General features: G+C 42.7%; 1 protein-coding gene across 11 annotated transcripts in view; it reads left to right on the top strand.

Moving 5' to 3' along the window:
• The window catches only part of LOC122134098 (E3 ubiquitin-protein ligase RNF220-like), a 115,204-nt gene that overhangs the window by 34,515 nt on the left and 64,964 nt on the right, over nt 1–15,725 (top strand). The gene's annotated exons all lie outside the window — the stretch shown is intronic.

A 15,725-nucleotide genomic window follows, 5' to 3' on the forward strand; every position in this document is an offset into this window, starting at 1 on the left:
CTACCGTTTCCCTTCTCCTTTCCAAATGCACTAGCAGAGAAAAAGTAGTTTTTTTTTTTTTTTTTGTTTGATTGTTTTGCGAGGTAAAGGTAGATAACCAGCAGCCTTCTCAGCCACTTTCGTCTCTTGTTTTTAAACACTCCAGTGTCTCAATAAAGCCCCCATGGCCGCACAGCAATAGAGGCCTATTAGACCCTGGTGCTGTATTAGAAAGGAAAGAAAGGGTGAAGCGGGGGGGGGCACAGAGACAGAGAAAGGGAAAGAGGGAGGTGGAAATTGCCAGCAGAAGTAGCAGTGAAATGACCAGCTTGGCGATCATGGCTTAATGCGCCCTCCTCTGTGACCCTGAAAACGCACACACAAAACAGAGGATGGACATTATCCTCCTGCAGCCCTGAAAAGAGCCGCGATGAAGCTGACCCTTTGTGTTCCACGGCCCTATCCGCACCATTGACTGCAGCATTTTTCATAAGTCTGTTCAAGGAAGACAGAGAGAGAGAGAGAGAGAGAGAGAGAGAGAGAGAGAGAGGGTGGGCAAGAGAGCGTTTGTGTCCAATTCTTATGAACCATCTGTGACTAAGTTTGTATTCATTGGACCAGCCAAACAGCTTTGTACATTGGTATGTTTGTTTTTATGTGGTTAGAAAAGCTTTGTTTTCCAAAAGGCAGTGTCCTTTTTCATAATGCTGGTTCTAACTGACCTGATAATTGTAAATTTGTTGGAAATTGTACAAGGCAAACCTTTTTCTATTAATAAGTTTAGATGTTGCTAATTTAATAATGTAGTTAAGAATTAGATTCATGTGTTTTCTATAAGAATCTTTTTCTTTGAAATCAAATACAACAAGCAACCAAAAATATACAGCATGCTCAATAAATAGATTATGTACTCTGTGTCTGCATATATAAAATAGAAGAAAACAAGGAAATAAGAAAAAAAAGAACCTGGTCCTTTGGGGACAAATGGCCATGTAACCTTCTCCCACTTCCATTCAGTCTCCTTCTTTCTATCCACATGTGTGTGTTTGTACACTTTTGCCCATGTATGCACATGTGTTTGTGTGTAACAAAGCAAGCTCAGCAGTACTCTGATAACTTTGCTCTGTACTCAAGGGGAATCTGTGGGTGGAGGCCAGGATATATATTGATATATATTACCACTCTGTGTGAAATTAATTTTGCTGTTGTTTTCCTTTAGACTCATAGGTAAAAAGGACAAAATGGTAGGAGAAAACTATACATATATATAAACACATGAAAGGAAAAAAGTTAAGAAGTACAGATGGAAGGAAAAGGAAAAAGTAGTAGCAAAGAAAGAAACAAAAGAAAAAAAAGAAGAAAAGGAAACAGGAAGTAAGGAAAGAAAGAAAAAAGGAAGGAAAAAAAACAAAAAAATATATATAAGGAAAAGGGATAAATGTAAAAAAAAAAAAAAAAAAGAAAGATGTAGAACAAATGTAGTCGCCCAGCAATGATAAGACAGTATCAGCTTGCTTGGCTGGGCAGACATCACAGTGCCAGAGACCTTATTGCTTTTAAGTGGCCACCAGGCAGAGTCTGCGGCTTGAGCCTGCTACCTTTCAAAGTCACTTAATCCCACTCCAGTGCCTCCGATAGCCCTAATGATCCACACAGGAGACTCTCCACACTGCGCACCTGAACGCTCGCTGCTTTGCAGCCATTCACACTGACTGCACTGTCACTGCGTTAGTGTGTGAGTGTGTGTACTCATACACAAAGCTCTCCTTTCCTGATCACTGGGCAAACGGCCTCGGGCCCACAGGAGACCCTCGTCTTAGCCAGCTGGCTCAAGCTTTGACTCTCACAAAAGTAAGAGTTCTGGAAAGACACTGTTTTCTTCAGACATATCTAATAAGGTAAAACTCACAGAGTACTTTCGTTAAATATTTTGGGTTACCGCTCACTATACCTATGGAATTTTAGTGATGATAACTTGAGTAAATGATTATTCAGAGGTAAAACCAATCTAATCATGGTTTTCTGAGGCCATGTGTTTAGGGTCCAGAGAACTGTAACAGGTGGTGGTCCTCCTGCCCCCCCCTGCATCAAGCCCAGTTGGAGCAGTGCATGTGTGTGAGGGCTGCTGGGTGGATTTGGGGTGTGTACTGGGGTACTGATGCGAGCCGAGAGGAGGGAGGAGGGAGAGCTAGGCGGAGGTTGAAGAAACAAGGCCTTTTGGGTTGAGGGGCGTTTGTGGAAAGGGCGGAAGGATGACATCATCCGGAAGGAGAGTTCTTATACTCTTTCATCTCTCTGGGTGACCATGGGGACTCACAAATTTAATACACAAGATAATTCATCCAGTATCTGTGAACTGAGTCGTGCCAGCCAAGCATGTTAAAATGCAGTCTGGAGGATAGTTGAAGAATACTCGGATGGTAACGCGCACACACCTCGCCACTGATCCTCCTACCCGCTCGCATACCACCATCTCCCATGCTTTAATGGCCATTTCCTTTTCAATTCAGTGCACACAATACAAACATCAGTCAGGTCCCCAAACGCCTGTCAGAGTCGCTGAAGTGCCAAGAACGGATGGAGGCAAATGAAAAAGAAAAGAACGGCCGACGATGACTTAGCACCCAGCTCTCGCCCTCCTGTCTGATGGCTAGAAAGAGAGGGAGAGAGAGGGTGATGGGCGCCAGTTTAACAATCTGCCTTCTTCGGGCTGTCCTGATGGAGCAAAAGTGTGTTCAGATTATAGGGCTTGGAGAAAGGGGGTGGGCCGCTTGAGAGGCACAGCCACTGACATGATGGAAGCCTAATAGCAATAATTGCCGGTGCTTTGACAGGGCCTATATGATAGCGCACAATAAACACCCTGTGTTTTTCAGGTCAAATTTACACCAAATTGCAGCGCTGTGCTGAAACCGGCTGTTTTGCTGCCCTCCGTTTGGTTGCTGACATCTCACTCTCTGATTTACTCAATCAAAGCTGTCTTTTTTTTATCCTAGATAAACAGAGCAGAGCCGGGACTTTGGAATGCTTGACAGGTGTAAAAAAGGGGTAGTTAAACAGGATATCCTCCCCCCACTTTTTGTTACCCTCCCCCCCCTCCCCTTTCATATTATTATTGTGGTTTCATTTGTCAGGGAAGTTTTGTTTTTCTCAGCATGGAAGTTTGGCATCTTAATTGAAGACAAGGAATCACAACCCAGACACTATTCAATTAGACCACTTCTGCAACCTTCTTTCCCATTACTCTAGACAAAACCACCCTCCTCTTCAAACCATCTGAACCCTGAGTTCTGTTTCTTCCAGTTTTTCCGAGGTCACTTTTCAAGCCATTGACTTCTATATCTTCACTTGCCATTGAGGGGAAAGAGATCTCAGCCTAGCCGGGGATTAATCCCCTAAAAGAGGTTCCACTCGTGAGTTCCCAGACAAGGCATTGGGGTTAGTTTGGACTCTGACCCCCTCCTTGAAATATCCTAAGTGCTCCCCCTTCTCCTATCCGAAGCCTCTGGACCCATGTTGCCAAACTGCCTTTACTTTGTTCTCTTTGTACAAGAAGTAATTGCATGGCATGGGGTGAAAGAAATCCAAGGGAGCCGAAATGATTTTGAAAGGGAGAGGAGAGACATGGGAGGGGTTCAAGGAAGAGCACTGGAGGACGAAGGTTTTGGGGGGGGGGGTACATTATTAAAACAACAGACCACTCAAAGGGAGGCTATCCCTGCACCTGATCGACCAGCATCATGTGTGCCAAAATGTTTCTTTCTGATCTCAGTTCAAAGACAGCAGGGAAGAGATTCAAAGCATTCAGAAGAGGGAGGGAAGTGGGGGGTTTGGATTGTTGGCTTACTACAAAAAGCACATCCCTAGTCCCTGGAGTCCACAAAGCATTCAGGCAAATACTGAGTAGAGGACATGCAGTGCTTAAGCTGGTCTAAAAGAAAGGAATGTCCTGCTATTGAGCACAGGACCTACATATTCAAACAGAGCAAGTGTGTGTAGATGACAGAGTTGCCTTCGTGTGCACATCTGTAAACGTGATTGTGCCTGGGTTGATATCACCACATGATGTTTGGGCTCTTGGATACCCATTCAGGTCGGTTTGGTGTGTCCGTATGTGTGCGTGAGCCAGGGTACCAGTGGTTTGTCCTTGGGCTCCATACTTTATAGTATTGGAAACATTCTGTAGAGCCGCCTGAACAAAGCCTCCAGGGCTGATTGCCTTAACAGTAAAACTAATAGTCGAGGAGTTCTTGCGCAGCTCCGGTAAGAAGCCAGCTGCTTTCAACGGCTCAGCCAGCAGGCCTCACTGAAGACCACTAGCTCCCATAAGCCTAAGAAACTTAAAGTTCAACTTGAGGAATGTCAGGGGTTAGTGTTGAAATCTAAAAAGCTTGATGTACAGTCACAATGAAGATAATGGAATGAAGCCATTGGAAGTCTCCTGTGTTGTAAATAGATGTTTTCCCATTTCTGTTTTTTTTTTTTTTTTTAGTTTTTTTTCTTTTTAGTTTTAAGTTGAGCCATCTGTCCCTGGATGCTGCAAGATTTGTTTAGCCAAAAGGGAAAAATAGCTGCATTTTAGAAAATTATGTCCTGGTTTGGCGGAAGATACAGTAATGGAATGTTTTATGGCACACTCTCAGTCTCAATTTCCTCCTGCAGTATAGCAGGCTCGCTGAGGAGAATGCCTAGGCCAAACTGCAGCCATGTTTCCATTATGTCCTTGTGATGTGGCCACAGTGTAATTGTAGTTTTGTGGTGACTATCGCCACAACATGACAGCACCTCTCCAAACATTATGACCTATATTTTTGAGAGGAGGGATGCAGGGAACTTTCCACCAATGCTTCTGGCTGACTCAGAGACAAAGGCTTAGGTCATCTCTCAGAAAGCAAACCAGGGCCTGCATTTAATATATTTCCAGTTAATAAACTCCAATTCTTTAAAAGATTCCCATATTTCCAAAGATGACTGGAACAGCTTATCTCCTTATTGTCTCCTTATTGACTCAGGTTGCAAATGTTTTGTTTTTCTTGAAGGTGAAGTAAGGATTATGGTTATGTTTGTTTGTGATTGGTTTGGTCTTTTTTGACCCCTTGAGCACTTCCTGTTTGACTTGTCCCATCTGGGAAAGTCATTTTAGCATTTTCTTCCTCTGTGCTGCCCACTCTAATGAGTTGTGATGCTGTAATAAATGGTCAATCCCTGATGACCCATCCAGCCTTAGTCAGACAGTAGACACGACACTGTAGAGCGGACCGAACCTCACAGACCTACAGATGAATTCAAATCTTTCTTTCTGTGGTTCCTGGATGACTTTCTCACTTTTGCTTGTTCCCTTTGTCTGACTTCTTTCTTCTTTCATCATTCTGTGCCCCCCACTCTATCTCTCTCTCTCGCAGCCATTGTTTATGAAGAGAGATTTATTGGTCTGTGTAGGGCTGTTAGGTGGTGTTGGGCTTCAGTGAGCAAGGGGTACTTCTGGGGTAAGCTCAGGGATTGCTTGAATACACCTCAGTGGACTGAGAGCTATCCTAACTTCCTTAAAACCTGTCTTTACCTTCCTGCTCTAGAAAAGGTTGAATGAGGTCAAGAACAAGGTGTTTCTCTCACCACATACAGTAGGGGGTGTTGGGACTTCTGTAAATGTAATTTTTAGGAATAGAAATCAGTTTATACCTATCTTATTTGTTTATTTAATTTTTAATGTAGGTAATTTTTTTTAGGTAATCTTGGTAATAATCCACTTTATTTAGGTGTGCATATAGATATGAGTCTGTGTTGCAGGCATAGCTGACTGTTTTATAGATCCTGGGATTTCCCTTAGTGTTGTTTCGGTTGTGTTGTATCTTAGACCCAGTCAGACAGACAGGTGTCTGGGGTTGGTAGTTAGTCTGGGTCATTAGCAGGCTTTGCTGAGCTGTAAACCTTCATTACTTTCCGAAGAGCCAGCACTTTTTTTTACGAAGGACATATGAGAGGACAGGGGAAGTGGGTGGGCTAAGATGAGCCCTCCCATCCCTGAAGCACGTCTGGAAATCTACACCATACCACACAATAAGACAGTGTTTTCACTTGTTGTCATTATATGAATTCACCATTTACTTCATGAAAATTCCTGGTCTAATTGTAAATGGTTCATCGGAGGATCAAAGAAAAATAGTTTGGCTAAATAAAAAATTAACCAAAAAGTAGCAACTTGCTTTTCCTCTGGAACGACTTTACTTTTTCACAGACATCACTGTGCAGGTTATTGTTAAGCTACTGTTTAAGCAAACTCACTTTGATCCCAAATCAAGTTCCACCCTGCATTTGTTCTCCTTAAATATTCAGTTTCTCATACGGAGGGAAAGTTGTTTGTAAATGACAGACTACATAGTTTTTTAAGCTTTATTACTTTTGGATCATTGTCATTAGTGCTAGACTACAAAAATTGCTCAAGGGGTAGTTTACATTTAAAGACCATCAAGCTCGCATTTAAAATTTTCCTGCATCTCCACACAAATACATCCTCATACCAGGAGTGTAACCAGGACTACCCTGGAGCGAGTGAGGTCACAGCTGTGCTAACTCCTTTGTAAAGTGCAAATCTCTTCACCCTTTCCAATAAGAACAGATAACAGCACTTAGCTTACCAGCATCCGTCTATTCATTCTCACCACTCTCCTTCCTCACAATTCTTTTATATGCTAGAGATCTTTAAAACTGCCGGGATCGATTTGCTTTATCACTGCAAAAGTTTGAGACCACAATGAAAATTTGTAATGAAAACAAAAGGGTTTGGGAAAATTTGAATTCTTTGTAAATTTGAAACAAAGAAAAGTACATACTAAAAACTCTTAATTAATGTAATCTTAATTAATGTAATTCCAATTTTTACTTAAATTGATTGCTAATAATATAATTTATTAAATAGTATTAAATTATAAAAAAGGCTAAATAAAAGCACTTTCACATGTGATCTCATACTTTTGGATCCCAATGTATATGTTTGTACAAACATGCATATGCACGTCACACACCTCTATTCATTACTTGCATCAGGGGTCTTCAATATTTCATTTGAGCGTGCTAATCGTATTACCTGACTTGACGTTTCGCAGATAGGGAGTAATGGGCACAGATTTGTGGAATTATTGGCTGATGGTATGTATGTGAGTGTCAGGATGTGTTTAGTGATCTTACTAACCCAATGAGTTAGACTGAGTATTTGTCTCTTTCTGTGTGTAAGAGAGTGAAAGCGAGCAAGAGGATGTGTATATGACACTGTCAAAGAGATTGAGGGCAAACTGTGTGGTTTGTGCGTGTGTGAGAGAGAAGCTGTGTCGGCAAAAGAGAGAGATTGCTGATAAAGATCCGTGTTAACCCTGCGTAGCAGCGGACTGAATGGAGGGGAAAATTAGGCCTGATATAATACTCATGAACGGGACTCGTGCGGAGAGGGAGATGTGTGTCACCAGCGGTGCGCAGAGAACGTTTGAGGACTTGAAACTAAAATCCCTGCACTCACATTTCTGTCTATCAGCCGTTCCACAGCCCTCCATGAGGTTGCGTGATGAGACATATATTTCTCAAGCTGCGTGTTATTAAAGACCATGTTCATTTTGGAATCATTTTTAATCCTTATTTTGGAGCTAAGCAACAACGAGTTGTGTGCTCCGCTAGAGATGTTTCCCACAGATCTGTTAGCATGAATGTAATTTTCACTTGTAATTCATTAAAACAGAATCTGTCACATCTCTGTGCGTGTTAAACAGAACACAGACATTGTGTCTGCCTTTACAGTTGTGTATGTGTGTATGTTTGGCTGTGGCGGACCCTACGAGTGAGAGTTTGGCCACAGAAGACACTGTAGGGATTAAATGCAGGTTAATGGGCTGTTTGGAATGGTTAAGACTGAGTGAGAGTGAGAATGGTTGGAAACGGCTGCACCAATTTGATTGATTCTCCAGTTAAAGAAGGCCTGGGGACGGGATCCATTAGCACCGCTGAGAGGAGAAAGAAGACAGTGCTAGCAAGATGTTCTGCCCTGTTCACTCACTCAACAGTAAGAAATCCAGGAGTGGAGTAAAAAACTACAGCTGATAGTGAAAAGAAAGGTTAGCTTGCAGCAAAGGTGATGATAGCAAATCTGAATATTATACCATGCAAAAATGACTTCTTAGTTTTTAATGTATGTTTCTATTCTGACTTGTTTTCTAGTAAATATATTTAAAATCCTTATAACTTAAAATTGTTTTTATAATTCTTATAAATAGATCACTAACTGTCTCTCCCTGTTTATTTTTATTAACAAGAAACAAGACAGGTTTACTTCATAAACAATACTGCATAAGACATTAAGACATTTCATAGATTGTATCTTGAATGTAACTGCATTTTGCCTTACTGCACCGGCAGATTTTTGTGCCATGTTGCATCTCAAGTAGAAAAAAAATAAAATAAAATATAAAATAACAATAAAATGTTTGCAGTGTATAGGTTGATAAATGTTGTATACATGCTGCACGTAAAATCTTTTAATTTGTGTGTGTATGTACTTGATATCTGTTTCACTGATATCATACCTTTTATTATAAAGTTATGAGTAAAGACCCCCCACAGCATTTTGCAGGCAAATCAGTAGAGCTGTGAAAGAGATCAATAAAAAAGGCCCCTGGTGGCCAGCAAGAAAAGAGGAGGTAAAAAAAAAACATGGCTGAAAACGCACACTCTGACTGCATGACCCCTGCTATCCATCTGACTGAGCTATGACACACACAATCGCCTTATCCTTCTTTCACAACAACAGAAGACTAAGGAGTGACAGAAACAAAGAGCTGTTATAAAGGAAGAAAAGGGGATGGCAGAGATAGTGTCAGGTGTATAAGAATAACTGTGGGTAGCCTATATATCTGTATGTGTGTGCATGAATGTGTAAGGCTTGTTACACCAGTTAACAGTGCAGAATAACATAATGATTTGCCATCTGAGTCTGGCTGTTATGTGGTCCTCCCATCAGAAAACCTAAGTCTATACCTGTTACCTTTTAGTCCTGCCACCACAGTGAGCTCAGTGTGTGTTTGACATATGTGCATGTGTCATGTATGTGTGTGAGAAATGTTCCTTGGTTCCTCTGAGATCTGGGTCCTCTCTGATAGTAAATCAGTAGCTGTGTTAATTGGTACGAAAACAACACTTTGGCAGTATATAATGTTTTATGTGTCTTTCATGTCCTTAATTGTAATACTAATGAGGGGTTGTATATCAGGGGAGGGCCCTGCTCTGCTCGGCTTGCTGTGTTGGATAAGCTCCTTAGTGGCATCATCGGAATATTCTGCTACCACAGCGACTCAGGCAGAACACAGTCAGCACCCCCTCTCATTTGCAATCAGTAATTAGTATGCAAATGAGCCCAGGGGACCACACAAGTACTAGTGTATTACAAGGGTCTGATTATGACTCCTCAGGGTCCTCAGGGAAGACAGCAGAGTATTGAGGAGCACTTCGCCTCCCCACACTCCATGGTTTCCGAGTGTTGCCTGTTTATACGGCCCTCTCATTGGTGTCTGTGCCAATCAGTCACAGCGTATGCCCAATATGTGCCATTTCCTGTGAATTAAAAGGCCGTGGGGTTGAGCGTGACAGAATATGCATGGCATTACGACCTGCTGTTTATGAGTTAGCCATTTTTTGTGCATCCAGCTGAAGGTGTCTGTGACGATAATCCCAGTAAAGCTTCCTTGTGAGTGCCATGAATAAACGTGGTTATTCATAGCATGAATATATCACACAGGAAATAAATTTGGTTAGATTTGTTCATGCTTCCTTGGTGAATTTTAGTCTGTGCATTCTGAAAGCTTCACACCCTGCCAATAAACCCAAATGAAAGCAGACAGTTGGCAGGGAGAATTGGTTGTCCATAATGGACATGCTGGACATGCTTGACCCCCATAGCCCAAAAGTGTCAGTCTGAATTGGGTTCCTAGCTAAACGTTGCCCTTGTGCCTGATTTTTCATGTGACCTGATTTAGGGACTACAGAGAGATGCAGGATCTATAACACCTTTCCTTTGTTCATTTGCACAGGCGGCATGAGATATTGGCTGGAGAGATTATTGGCATATTGATGGCTTTAGATCAGGCACAGGAGATGCTCAGTGGGCTCTGCCTAGCCATAGTCAGGGTGAGGAGATTAAGTTCTCTAGTGCAAGCCAGGGGATAGTAAATTGGTTTAGGGTTTGGTGTGCACAAGGGCAACATTTGGTAAGATCTTTGAGGTCATTTCTTCTCCTCAGCCTCCTTATGATAGTGTGGATGCTCCTGCAGTCCAAATGCTCCACTGGGGGCCCGTTTCCTCAAAGCAAATATTATTGCACACCCAAATTATTTATGAGAAGCATTCGCCCCCCACTGGCAACTTCCTTCGTATCCCTCCTGTGATGAAGCTGCTCTCTGATGGCTCTCATATAGAGGGTTTTTATGACAGAACGTTTGTTCCCTGCCTCCATATTTCAAACACTGAAAGGGGAAGGGAGGGTGGTAATGATACGAACTATGCCGAGGCTTGTGCTGTGACAGCTGTAATTGTGGAGCACATTAAAAGGAGAGTGAGGAACACCTACTCCACCTTATATTTTTCCTAAAAGGACAATGTGTCAAGGGAGAAGCCATCAGATGGCCTGACATGTTTGATAAGCCTTGTTGTGTCCAATATGAGTATTTTTTATGCTCTGATTATAGGTGTTGGACTGAAGTGCTCTATGTTGTGAGTTTAATGTACGATCAAATAATTCCCCCCATAAACCCTGGTAAGGTGGTCTGATTAATTCATGTATGCACTGAATTTGGATTGAGAGGTTTCCCAAGACTAGGTTTGAGGGGGTCAACCTGTATGTCACATGAATATCAATTAATCATCTCCTAAATTGGTTGCAGGTGCTATTAGATTAGAAGGGTCAAGCACTCACCAGTTTTTATTCAATTAGCAGTGACCATTGTATCATTGGGTAGCCCATGGAGATGGTTTGGCGAGGGAGTTTATTATAAGTTCTTCATTAAGTGGTTCCTGGCCCTTTCACTCCCCTCACAGCTAAGTATTGTTTCTATCCAGCCTTGGACTCTCTCCTGATCTAGTCCCTTCAGGGAAAGAGAACAAACCCACTATCCAGCAGTAAATCTATGTGAGGCATCATCACTATCAGTGTCCTGGCACTCACAGTGAGGTTAGTGAAGCTTAATGATGCTATTCTGCCACCCAGCAGCAGCTCAATGACCTTTTCAAGGTGGACAGCTCTCCCTAAAAGGGTTAAAGCACAAGCAGCTAGGCGCATAACCCCCAGAGAGTACCCCCCATCCCGCCCCGTCGAGGTGGCATTGTTTCCTTGGACAAACATTCCCACAGAAAGGGGAAAAAGCCATTTGGCTCCCCCAGCTTGTGCTGCTTTCACTGGCTGAGGGGTCTTTCCAGTCAACAGCTGGACATGACGTGACAAATTGGGGCCTTTGTCTTTGTCTCGACAAAGTAGGGGGAACAGAGGAGAAAGTGTTGTGAAAGGGTGGGGGGGCCTGTGACATTGAAAGGATGTGGGAGCCATAGAATGCATTGTGAATTGCACAGTTTAAATGGAAAATATGTTGAGGCTTTGTTTCAGATTGAAACGCTCGACTTCATCGAAGGAGGTCTGAAAAGAGACATTTTCCACAGGTCAGCCGTGCTTCTTAGTACAGTTGTTCAGACCACAGGTAAGCTGGAATGCTGATGCACAGGAAAAAAAAAGTTCTAACTCAGACTGGTTTTATGGAAGCGGATTTGGTTACAAATGAATCTCGGCAAACCTTGTAAACCAACCCGGAATAGCTAAACATCTCACCACTGTAATTATTTTCTGGATTCTGAGAGGCTGTAAAAGAGCATCTGAATTCAGGCACCAGTAAGCACCAATTAAATTCTAGGATGAACTGAATTGGCTCTGAATTGCATATTTCAGTTTCATCATCATATTTCAGTTGGACTTGAGCAGTAATTTGTCTGTTTTAAAAATGTAATTCAAATGCTTTATTCCAACTAAAATCATACCAGTCCCTTTAGTTTTTTTTTTGTTTGTTTTTTTCATACAGACTACAGTTGAATTTGGCATTGGTACACTTTCTTCAAAAGACAAGTTACATATGACACGTATTAATAATTTTAAGCAATGTCTCCTCAAATATATGTATACTTTAATATAACTGAGTACTTAGAAATGCATTGAAGCCTCTGAGTCATGCTGGGCTCAGCAACTCTTCAGTGGCCATTTTATGAAGCGCCCCTCCAAGAATGGGAAAAGCGATTCCCCCCGTTGATGACCCTAGGGTGAAAAAGCTCTGCATTTGACAGAGTCCACCTCTTAACTTGTTAACTTGCTAATTGGCCCACAGTCACTTCATGAGCTGAACAATGGACTGCTAGCTGAGCGATGAGGCTCTCTCTTTGAGAGGCTGGGCGAAGGGGGCCAGGTGGCAGTACTGGGGAGCAGAAAAGGGGGTGGCTACCCTGGAGTGTTGTGTGTGGGGTCTGGCTGGGTTTCCAAGGGGATGGCAGGCTGATATATTATCTAGAAGAGTATCAGGGTGACCCAAGGAGGAGGGTGGGGCACGATAGGCTATGTATTCCCAGTTACCACCCCCACCCATCCCCTTTTTACCCTCTCTTCTAACTCTCTTTGACCCTCCACTTGCATTGGAAAGTGGGACTTGTTTGCCCAATGCAGGCCTGGCAGTGTGGAGCCCTGAAAAAGGGACTAAACGGAGGGCTGCTTAGACACAGAGCATGTTAGGTAATTAGTAAGAGCTTAGTGGGCCATTTCACCGACAGCTGCTCCCAGTGCAAACATGGGGCCGGCCAGAGGGAGCTAGTGCATTGTGATCTGTTTGTGGGAACAAGGTTGCCAAGTACAATAGGCCGGCATGTGCAGCGGGGATGCCAGGCGTCCAGAGTGTGTCTGTCTGTGGTGATGGCAGCATATACACTCATTACAACTAAAAACAATACAGGCCGGTAGATTTGAACAATCTGTTGCAAGTTGGGCAACATGCCTCTCGTTCTCGCATGCCACGTGGCCTTCTGTTATGCCACATACTTCCACATTTTATAGATTTCAATTAAAAATTTGATTTTGTTGAAAAAAACAATACACAGTCTGGATATTTTGTGTGAAAGTACAGTTCCTGTTGACTCCTTTTGTATCTTGGTACCACATGAGCCCCAGTTAGACGACTGGAATTAAATAAATAGCCACGGAGCTCTCGCATGTGTTCACCATGTTACAATAACAGCTTCTACGTGGCCTATCCCGACAGTCCTTGGTGTGGCACTGCAGAGCCAGTGCAGGTGAACTCATGCCTAACTGAGTGCTCTTCCTATGGTTTGGTTCCTCAGGCGAGACCCAGGTTTACCCCGGACCTTGTATATTTTCCTGGGTTCTTTCTGTTTATTCACAGCTACTCCATCTGGCATACAATCAAAGGAAAAATATCCCCTCCCTTTATTCTACTGAAAACCACCAAGGTTGCAAGAAAAAAGGCCAAGGTTTTTTTTCTCTCTCTCTCTCTAGCATGTTTACCTCTGGTCCTCCAACTTTCATTTACTGTTCCAAAATGTGTCTGTGTGTATGTCTGTCTCACACCATTTCTGACTATCCCAATCTGTCTGCATTCCTGGTTACACAGTATGTGTCATATGTCTCCTGTATGTGTTAACTATTCTGCTTTATGCAGGTTTCTAAGCTATATCTGAGAACTAAATATATTCAAGGTGTATGGAATTTCTTTTACTTTTTTTTAGTTGGTTACACCACATGATGTGTTAAGAGTCATTAAACCTTTCTTGTAAATGGTAAAAAAGTTTTTTAAAACCATATAAAACCAACATGAATATAAAGAGCAAATTTCTAATGACTTCTTGTAGACTACATTTTCATTTTTTTAAAGTCCTTTCTCATCATTGTTGCTTGAATCTGTCTGCCCGAAACTACAAAAAAGCCACTTTTGTAATGATACATCTGGCTGATTATAGAAATTGTTTCATTTTCCCAGTTGCATACTATGTGTCATAGCTTATTGTCTTTGTGAGTGTTAACCACTCTGTTTCATCTTAGCAGGTTGCCAAGTAGCCAAGCTAGATCTGAGAACAGACTCAAAGTTTCCCAGTGGCTAACAGGCATTTACATGTGCGTTGTCCTGCACTGAGCTACAGCCCAAACAGAGCGGATCATTTGAGTGTTCCTGCTCCTCATTACAAGCCTGCGTGCTCCCACTAAGTAATGTGGATGCTGTGCACAGGACTCAGTGACTCCTAACAAGCCCCTATTGTTAAACTGTACCTCCTCAACCGCACCATAAGTAAACCATTACATCAATAAGCCGGCATTGCTCAAAAGGCCACAATTAAATCCTCTCTCCAGCATGACTCCCCCTTAAAAAAAAAAAAAAAAAAAACTCTGTTTTTAGCAGTCTGGCACACATAAACAGCAATTCGCCTGCATGTGCGGACACACACGTATATATGCACCTCTTTTCGGTCTACCCTGTGCACGGGCTGATGCCTTTAATGTGGGTCCCTGCTTTCCCAAACAGCCCGTCTCGTCTGTAGCCCCGAAGCTGTTTTCTTACTCCAAGCCACTCCGGGGAGGGGGGCCGTGCTGTGCACACACAGAAAAAGGTTACCCATGTCGACAGGAACAGAATAAGCACTCAGTGTCAGGCCTCAGTGTCAAACAATATAAACATGATCTCTTTATAAGGAGTTTGGATCTGTATATTTGGCTCACGCTGGAAAAAAAATGGGGCCGAAAAAGTGCTATCATTTAAAACCACTGGCACAGAATGATAAATAAAACCCCTCACGGTTTTGGTCGCTTGAGCGCAGGGCCATAGGAACCTCATTTCTCCCACTTTTGTCTCTACCTTGTGTGTGTTGTGTATGAAGATGGTTCGCCCTTGACTGGTGTGCCCCCCTCCATGTGTGCGCCCCCTTCTGAGATTTTACCCCCCTGCCTGGCATCTGTTAAGCTGCTAAAGAGAAAGTTGTGTGCTGAGACTGGTGCGTCTTGCTGGGTGGATTTGAACAAGCACATGTCTGTTCTACCCCGGTGGCCTATGAAATGAGAAAATCAGCCACTGTGATGCCGATGGGAGCAGGACTTGGGTGATAAATCTGTGAGAAGGGGCTTTTTTGCGTGTGTGTGCGTGTTTGAATGTTAGTACTGCTTGTGCACTCGCATGCATGTGTGTGCGCGTGTAGGCAGTTCCAAGATTTGGGGATTTGATTTCACACTGGCAGAGATCTGTGTGTGTTTAAAGCCATCACCCTAAATGCACATCACATTAAAACATGTATGAGTTCATTCTTCGTCCTCAGTCATCTGCGTTTCTGCCCTCTATCAAATATTCAATAATTCATAGGCTCACGCCAAACGCAGATTGTCGAGTTACAAATTCCCGAAATCATCACCCAGATAAAAATGAAATTAATTCAGATCTGGGTACAAGTGTCAGCAGAAAAGTGTAACCTGAGTGTTAAGTATTATTGTCAAGCCTGAGTGATGTTTTTGTTTTCCCTTCTGACATCGTTGGATTAAGAGCAGAACATCTGGTGAGCGTTTACCACAGCTGGGCAGCTTGCTCCAGGGAAACCAAAACATAGTATCAGACCTTTCATATGCCACCATGCTTTTGGAAATGGCTACTGTCAAATGTCACAGAAAACCTGATAGGATCTGCTCAAGA

This window comes from Cyprinus carpio, chromosome A2 (genome assembly GCF_018340385.1).
Source record: "Cyprinus carpio isolate SPL01 chromosome A2, ASM1834038v1, whole genome shotgun sequence".
In the NCBI taxonomy this organism is placed as follows: Eukaryota; Metazoa; Chordata; class Actinopteri; order Cypriniformes; family Cyprinidae; genus Cyprinus; species Cyprinus carpio.